Source organism: Aegilops tauschii, chromosome 6 (genome assembly GCF_002575655.3).
Source record: "Aegilops tauschii subsp. strangulata cultivar AL8/78 chromosome 6, Aet v6.0, whole genome shotgun sequence".
Classification (NCBI taxonomy): Eukaryota; Viridiplantae; Streptophyta; class Magnoliopsida; order Poales; family Poaceae; genus Aegilops; species Aegilops tauschii.
Genome location: NC_053040.3, coordinates 343,139,250 through 343,147,879, shown reverse-complemented (window position 1 = coordinate 343,147,879; position 8,630 = coordinate 343,139,250).

The following is an 8,630-nucleotide window of genomic DNA, read 5'->3' as shown; positions in this document are numbered from 1 at the left end:
GAGAATAACACATCCAGCATGGAAAATATTAGCCACCCGTTACCGTTGCGTGAGCGAAACAAACACACAAAAGAGAGGTTTATTTTGATAACTAGAGATGGCACATGCAAATTTGCTCAGAACGGCAAAAGAATACCGCATATAGGTAGATATAGTGGACTCATGTGGCAAAACTGGTTTAAGGAATTTTGGATGCACAAGTAGAGATCATACTTGGTGCAAAATGAAGGCTAGCAAAATATTGAGAAGCGACCAACCAAGAAATGAATAATCTCATAAGCAAGCATTAAGCATAATTAACACCGAATAATGCACCACAAGTAGGATATAATTTTCATTGCATGACTATTGACTTTCGTACTTGCATAGGGAATCACAAACCTTAACACCAATATTCTTACTAGAGCACAATTACTCATCAACATAACTCACATATCACATCATCATATCTCAAAACTATTACTAAGAATCAAGTTTATTTTGTCCAATGATCTTCGTGACATTTTTTTCTTTTTCTTTATCCTTCTTGGATATCTATCACTTTGGGACTAATTTTCATGTGTTGCTTTTCATAAGCTCAAACAAATATAAGTGAAGATCATGAGCATAATTTTTTCTCAAAATAATTTAAGTGAAGCAAGAGAGAATTTCTTCAAAATTTTAACCAAATCTCAAATAAATCTAAGTGAAGAAAGAGAGTATTTCTTCAAAAATACTAAGCACACCGTGCTCAAAAAGATATAAGTGAAGCACTAGAGCAAGTCCTAGCTCATAAAAGATTTAAGTGAAGCATAGAGAGCAATTCTAACAAGTCATGATAATTTTAGCTCTCTCAAATAGGTGTGTCCAGCAAGTATTGATGATTTAAAACAAAAAATAAAACAAGCAAAGACACATATCATACAAGACTCTCCAAGCAAAACACATATCATGTGACGAATAAAAATATAGCCTCGAGTAAAATACCGATGATCATTTGAAGAAAGAGGCATGCCACTCGGGGGCATCCGCAAGCTTAGTTGGTTGCTCATTCTTGGATAAGAGCTTGGGATTTCGGGGCATCCCCAAGCTTAGGTTCTTCTATCCTTCTTTCATCCATCGTAAGATAACCCAAAACTTGAAAACTTCAATCACACAAAACTCAACAAAACCTTTGTGAGATCCGTTAGTGTAAGAAAAATAAATCACTACTATAAGTGCTGTATAAAACCAATTCGTATTTTGTTTTGTATTATATCTACTGTATTCCAACTTTTCTATGGCAAAAACTCAACAAAGAAAACCATAGAGCCATCAAAATAAGCACACAACACAAAGAAAACAGAATCTGTCAAGACAGAACAGTCTGTAGCAATCTGACTTTTCCGAATACTTCTCGAACTCCAAAAATTCAACAAAAGTAGCACAACCAGGATAATTTCTATATTAATCTTCTGCATAAAGAATCAGGGCAAAATCACTTTTCTGTGATTTATGAAAATTATTTTCGTGAGTGCAAAGTTTCTGTATTTTTCAGCTAGATCAAACAACTATCACCCAAGAAGATCCTAAAGGCTTTACTTGGCACAAACACAAATTAAAACACAATCATAACACTAGCATAATTATTCTTAACATTCAATAACAGAAAGCAAAAAGCAAAAAAATTATTCATTGGGTTGCCTCCCAACAAGCGCTATAGTTTTACGCCCTTAGCTAGGCATAAAGCAAGGATCTAAGTTTTGTCTTCCTTCTTCTTCTGCTTGGTTTTCTTAGAGGTGTTTTCATCATGGGGTTTTGTAAACACAACATAAAACATATTATCCATAGAAACGTTAGCATTCCTTAATTGGTTTTCATCTTAACCTCTTTGATTTCCCGCAACAATCCAAGAGTAGTGTGGATTGACAATATTAAAAACTTGTTGGATTATTTCTAGAACGGGGACCTCCTTTTTAAGATTCTCATCAAAGATCTTATTATCCCCAAGCAAATGCCTTAGTGCATAGTCACTATTGTAAAGAATTTCATCTATCATGGGTTTTTCATGATTCATACCATAAAAGTCAAAGATTTCCCTAGCTTCCCTTATTATGTAGTCAAACTCATTCATTAGAACAAGAGTGGGTAAATTTTTAGCCCTAGGATTCTTTATTTCGGGGAGCTCAAAAAACAACCTTTGCAAAGTAGGATGCGTACGAATAAATTTACTTTCAAGTTTCAGAACTAGTGCTGAAATAGCATCCGCATAAGATCTAGTAGTTTTAAGTATAGGAGCATCATCAAGACTCAGATTTCCAACACAATTGAAAAATTCTTGGATACGTTCTTTTCCCATAAAGTTCCCTTGCACCAAGATAAAAGTTTTAGCATCCAGGTTACCTGTACGTCCAATCTTAGGAGTCAGTCCATCATCTGTTGGTGCCATACCAAAATCACTCATGATTGCAAGCAAAGAATAGATCTGACGAGAAAATGGCGAACGGAAGAAGAGAGGCGAATAAAACAGCAAATTTTTGTGAAGTGGGGGAGAGGAAAACGAGAGGCAAATGGCAAATAATGTAAATTGCGAGGAGATAAGATTTGTGATTAGGAACCTGGTTTTGTTGAAGAGCCTCCACGGCAACGGCGCCAGAAATTCCTTTTGATTACTCCCTGACTATAGCGCCAGAAAGTCCTTTTGATTGCTCCCTGACTGTAGCGCCAGAAAGCTCCCGTCTTCTAGGACTACGTCCGTATTTCCCCAAAGAGGAAGGGATGATGTAGCACAACGAAGGTAGGTCCTTAGTGATGAAACCAAGGTTATCGAACCAGTAGAGAACTAAGCAACACAACGTAAACAACACCTGCACACAAATAACAACACCTCGCAACCCGACGTGTTAAAGGGGTTGTCAATCCCTTTTGGGTAATGATGCCAGAAATTTGTAATAGATTGAAATAATAGATCGTAAATAAAATAAAGTGCAGCAAAGTATTTTTGTATTTTTTGGTTTAATAGATCTGAATAAAAATGCAAAGGAAAAGTAGATCCAAGCAAATATATGAGAAAGAAGACCCGGGGGCCATAGGTTTTACTAGTGGCTTCTCTCGAGAAAAATAGCAAATGGTGGGTAAACAAATTACTGTTGGGCAATTGATAGAACATCAAATAATTATGACGATATCCAGGCAATGATCATTACATAGGCATCACGTCCAAGATTAGTAGACCGACTCCTGCCTGCATCTACTACTATTACTCCACACATCGACCGCTATCCATCATGCATCTAGTGTATTAAGTTCATGGAGAAACAGAGTAATGCAATAAGAACGATGACATGATGTAGACAAGATCCGTTTATCTATTGTGTAGATATAGATCCCATCTTTTTATCATTAGTAGCAACGATACATACGTGTTGTTTCCCTTTCTGTCACTGGGATCAAGCACCGTAAGATCGAACCCACTACCGGGCACCTCTTCCCATTGCAAGATAAATAAATCATGGCCAAACAAAACCCAAATATCAGAGAAGAAATACGAGGCTATAAGAGATCATGCATATAAGAGATCAAAGAAACTCAAATAACTTTCATGGATATAAAAAGATATGACTGGTCATAAACTCAAAGTTCATCAGATCCCAACAAACACACCGCAAAAAGAGTTACATCATATGGATCTCCAAGAGACCATTGTATTGAGAATTCAGCGAGAGAGAGAGAGAGAGAAAGCCATCGAGCTACTAACTACGGACCCAAAGGTCTACAAAGAACTACTCACGCATCATCGGAGAGGCACCAATGGAGGTGGTGAACCCCATCCAAGATGGTGTCTAGATTGGATCTGGTGGTTCTGGATGAATATTTCGTCGACTCCCCTAGGGTTTCTGGAATATTGGGGTATTTATAGAGCAAAGAGGCGGTCCGGGGGGCACCCGAGGTGGGCACAATCCACCAGGGAGCGCCTGGGCCTCCTGGCGCGCCCTGGTGAGTTGTCCCCTCCTCGAGACTCCCCCCAGGTGCAACCAGGGCCCAATGTGTTCCTTCTGGCCCATAAAAAATCATCGTGGAGTTTCGTGGCATTTGGACTCTGTCTAGTATTGATTTTCTGTGATGTAAAAAACATGGAACAACAACTGGCACTTGGCACTATTTCAATAGGTTAATACCAAAAAATGATATAAAATGACTATAAAATGATTATAAAACATCCAAGATTGATGATAAAACAGCACGGAACAATCAAAAATTATAGATACGTTGGAGACGTATCAGGTTTGACCGATAAAGACCTTCGTAGAATATGTAGAACCAATATGAGCATCCATGTTCTGCTATTGGTTATTGACCGGAGATGTGTATCGTTCATGTCTACATAGTTCTCGAACCCGTAGGGTCCGCACACTTAACGTTCAATGACGATTTGTATTATGAGTTATGTGTTTTGGTGACCGAAGTTTGTTCGGAGTCCCGGATGAGATCACGGACATGACGAGGAGTCTCGAAATGGTCGAGAGGTAAATATTGATATATTGGAAGGTAGTATTCGGACACCGAAAGCGTTCCGGAGTGTATCAGGTACATACGGAAGTACCGGAGGGATTACCGGAACCCCCCGGGGAAAGATATGGGCCATATGGGCCATAGGAGGGAGTCTAACCAGCCCACAAGGTGCTGGTGTGCCCCCCACAAGGGAGGAGGCCAAATTGGTTTAGGGAAGGGGGCGCCACCCCCCTTTTCCTTCTCCTACTCCCTCTCCTTCCCCCTTTCCACCTCCATGAGAAGGAAAAGAGGGGGGCGAATCCTACTAGGACTAGGAGTCCTATTAGGACCCCCCCCTTATGGCGCGCCCCCTAGGGACGGCCTCCTCCCTCTCGCTCCTTTATATACGTGGGCAGGGCACCCCTTGGAGACACAACAGTTGTTTCTTAGCCGTCTGCGGTGCCCCCCCCCCACAGTTTACTCCTCCGGTCATAGCGTCATAGTGCTTAGGTGAAGCCCTGCGCGGATCACATCACCAACACCGTCACCACCCCGTCGTGCTGACGGAACTCTCCCTCGACCCTCTACTGGATCAAGAGCTCGAGGGACGTCATCGATCTGAACGTGTGCTGAACACGGAGGTGACGTACGTTCGGTACTTGGGTCGGTTGGATTGTGAAGACGTTCGACTACATCAACCGCGTTAACATAACGCTTCCGCTTTTGGTGTACGAGGGTACGTGGACACACTCTCCCGCCTTGTTGCTATGCATCTCCTAGATAGATCTTGCGTGATCGTAGGAATTTTTCTGAATTACTACGTTCCCCAACAATCCTCCCCATTGATCAGAGGAGTCCAAGGGCAGTTTGCACACCCCCCCCCCCCCACATGAACCAATCTGCCGCACTCAAAGCAAAAGTGTGGGACTTCCTCATACTGGAAATCAAACCAAGTACCTTCCTGGTCATCCTTTGATTTCTTTAGCTTAAAACACCGGACCAGGGGCTCATAAACAGAGATTGTAGCTCTTACACGGAGGTGTTGGCCCCTATCAAGGCCATCTCTATCTGCATCAACCTTGACCACTTCTCAAAGCCAATTGCCTAGAGCCTTGCCGAACGCTTCCGTCCTCTTGTCCGGAGGCAAATCATCCACACGAACCCAAATGTCAATCTTGTCAAATACCACCTCCGAGGGTCTAACATTACCTTCATACAGTCCTTCATAATTAACACACAAAAGTCATACTGCCATGGCCCGTTGTTAAGGACATGTCTCCAGTCTCCTTCACATCCAAAATCCACAACAAAGATGTTGGAACCCATATCATAAAATTTTGCTTCCTTATGGAGACCCCAGGCCCTAATCAAAGTTCTTTCCAGCATCGATTTCTTCAGAGGCCTATGAGAGCATACCTTGCCACCGTAGACCACCTTGAAGCCTTGGGGTGAGATTGATCATCGTCCTCAAAAACTATCCCATCAGCCTCTTTGTCCCGCAACATCATGCCACCCAGCCTCGCTGAGAGACTCGCTGCCGGATCTGGAGTTTTGCTTCCCACCGGGGACACCTTAGCCCCCGGGCCATCAGACTCGCCCGTCCTCTGTGCCGGTGTGGTGGGTGTCGCCCGCACGGATCTTGGGGTTGCCAACCTCTCTGGAGACACAATTTCCTTCCCGCTCGCCTTCTCCGCCATGGCCTCCACCCCAAGCGAAGAGCAGCAAACACCGACCAACGTCCAGGCTGCGCCGTCGCAGTCCCAGTCACCGCCGTAACCGAACCACCCCTAGCAAGAAACCCTAACCCTAGCGCTAGAGCCCGATCGCGTGGCAATCGCCTCTAGCCGCCTTAGCACTTCCCCTGTGGTGGACCCTTCACGGGGGGGATGGACTAGTTGAAGGGTTTTCCTAAAATTATGGTAGGTGTCAACTCAACAGAGTGTACCAAGATTTTTTCACTCATATATCTACAAATCCTAAGCATCACCCCGCCGAGCACTATCAATTGTTCGCACTAGCTTTTTGTACTAATACCCCATCTATTTTCATCAAGTTTTCAGCTCAATACTGCAAAAAAGTGAATAATTGACACCCACTTAGAACCCTAGGAAACCAGAGCAAAAGGTGGTGGAAGGATGCGGCTGAGAGTTGGTGGCTTATGGTAATCAGTTTGGTACTCTCCGATTAGTCGATGCGGCCCATGTCTGGTGTCTCCTCCATCTGTACAGGGCTCGCCGGCGACGTGCTCGAGCTAGGTGACATGATATGGACCAAGCACGTTGCCTCGGAGCCTCCTGCAAAAAAAAGAACAAGCGGTAGCACCCAGATTTTTACAGGGTCCACTTGGCAATCTATGTGCCCTCCAGACGACCAATAGGTACGACAGGTTCAGTGTTTAAGACTTTACGAGTTTTACTGAGGAAATTGCATGTCGATATGACGAGTTACTTCAAAAAATAGACAATGTGGTCTTTGTAAGCAGTAAGGAGTATTAGCAAGATGGCAAGTAACATTAGAGTGTCGCCAGCTCGGCTGACAAATCCTCCATGGCAGCCAAATGTCGAGTTGTGATTGGTTAGAGAGTTTTTTTGCCATATTGCGCCAATTGTATATCCAAGTGTTACATTTTTTATACCCAAATAGCTAGCCCTGACTAATATATTTCTTTCAACATGCACAGATGTTACACCAGTAGTATACAGATATGCATGGGAAAAGTTCATCCCAGTATGCAAATATGCATGAGAAAAATACTCAGTTCAGTAATTAAATAAAGTAAATCATATGTATTCTAAAACTATTAATTTTAAATTCCTATCCGATATAACAAAGTGTTATCAAAATATATACTCCCTCTGCTTAGAATTACTTGTCATAGAAATGGATAAAAATGGATGTATCTACTAAAATACATCTAGATACATCCGACGGGTATTTTTTTCTTAAATACGCACGAGTGTGCATACAATATATTAAAGAAGGAAAAGGGGGAAGAACCCCTCCACAGTTTTACAAGGCGTGAGTACAAATGGTTCACACCCCACTCCACCCTCAAAGCTAGGAGACTACTCACCGTGTGTCCACCGTGGCCTCCAATTCTCCTTCCGCTCGCAGCAGTCCCGCTTGCTGCCACACTTCTCATGCTATCCTGCGTAGCACCTCTCCTAGGCATGGAGCTTTGCCGTCGAACACAATGGCATTTCCCTTGAAGAGGAAAGGGTGATGCATCAAAGTAGAGATAAGTATTTCCCTCGGTTAGAGAACCAAGGTATCAATCCAGTAGGAGGTACAAGCAAGTCTCCAATCTATGCACCTGCACAAATGATCAAACACTTGCACCCAACGCGATAAAGGGGTTGTCAATCCCTTCACGGTCAATTGCAATGGTGAGATCTGATAGAGATAGATATAAAAGATTACTAAAATGTAAAATAAAATAAAAACAAATAAATTGCAGCAAGGTATTTTTTGGGTTTTTTGGTTTATAGATCTGAAAATATATGATGAAAAATAGACCCGGGGGCCATAGGTTTCATTAGAGGCTTCTCTCTTGAAGGAAAATAATACAGTGGGTGAACAAATTAATGTCGAGCAATTGATAGAAAAGCACAAAGTTATGACAATATCCAAGACAATGATTATGCATATAGGCATCACGTCCGTCTCAAGTAGACCAAAACGATTCTGCATCTACTACTATTACTGCACACATCGACCGCCATCCAGCATGCATCTAGAGTATTAAGTTCATAAAGAACGGAGTAACGCCTTAAGTAAGATGACATGATGTAGAGGGATAAACTCAAGCAATATGATGAAAACCCCATCTTTTTATCCTTGATGACAACAATACAATACATGCCTCGCTACCCCTACTATGTCACTGGGTGAGGACACCGCAAGATTGAACCCAAAACTAAGCACCTCTCCCATTGCAAGAAATACCAATCTAGTAGGCCAAACCAAACCGATAATTCGAAGACAAATACAAAGATATCAAATCATGCATATAAGAATTCAGAGAAGATTCAAATAATATTTATAGATAATCTGATCAAAATCCACAATTCATCGGATCTCGACAAACATACCGCAAAAGAATATTACATCGGATAGAACTCCAAGAACATTGAGGGGAACATGGTATTGAAGATCATAGGGAGATAAGAAGCCATCTAGTT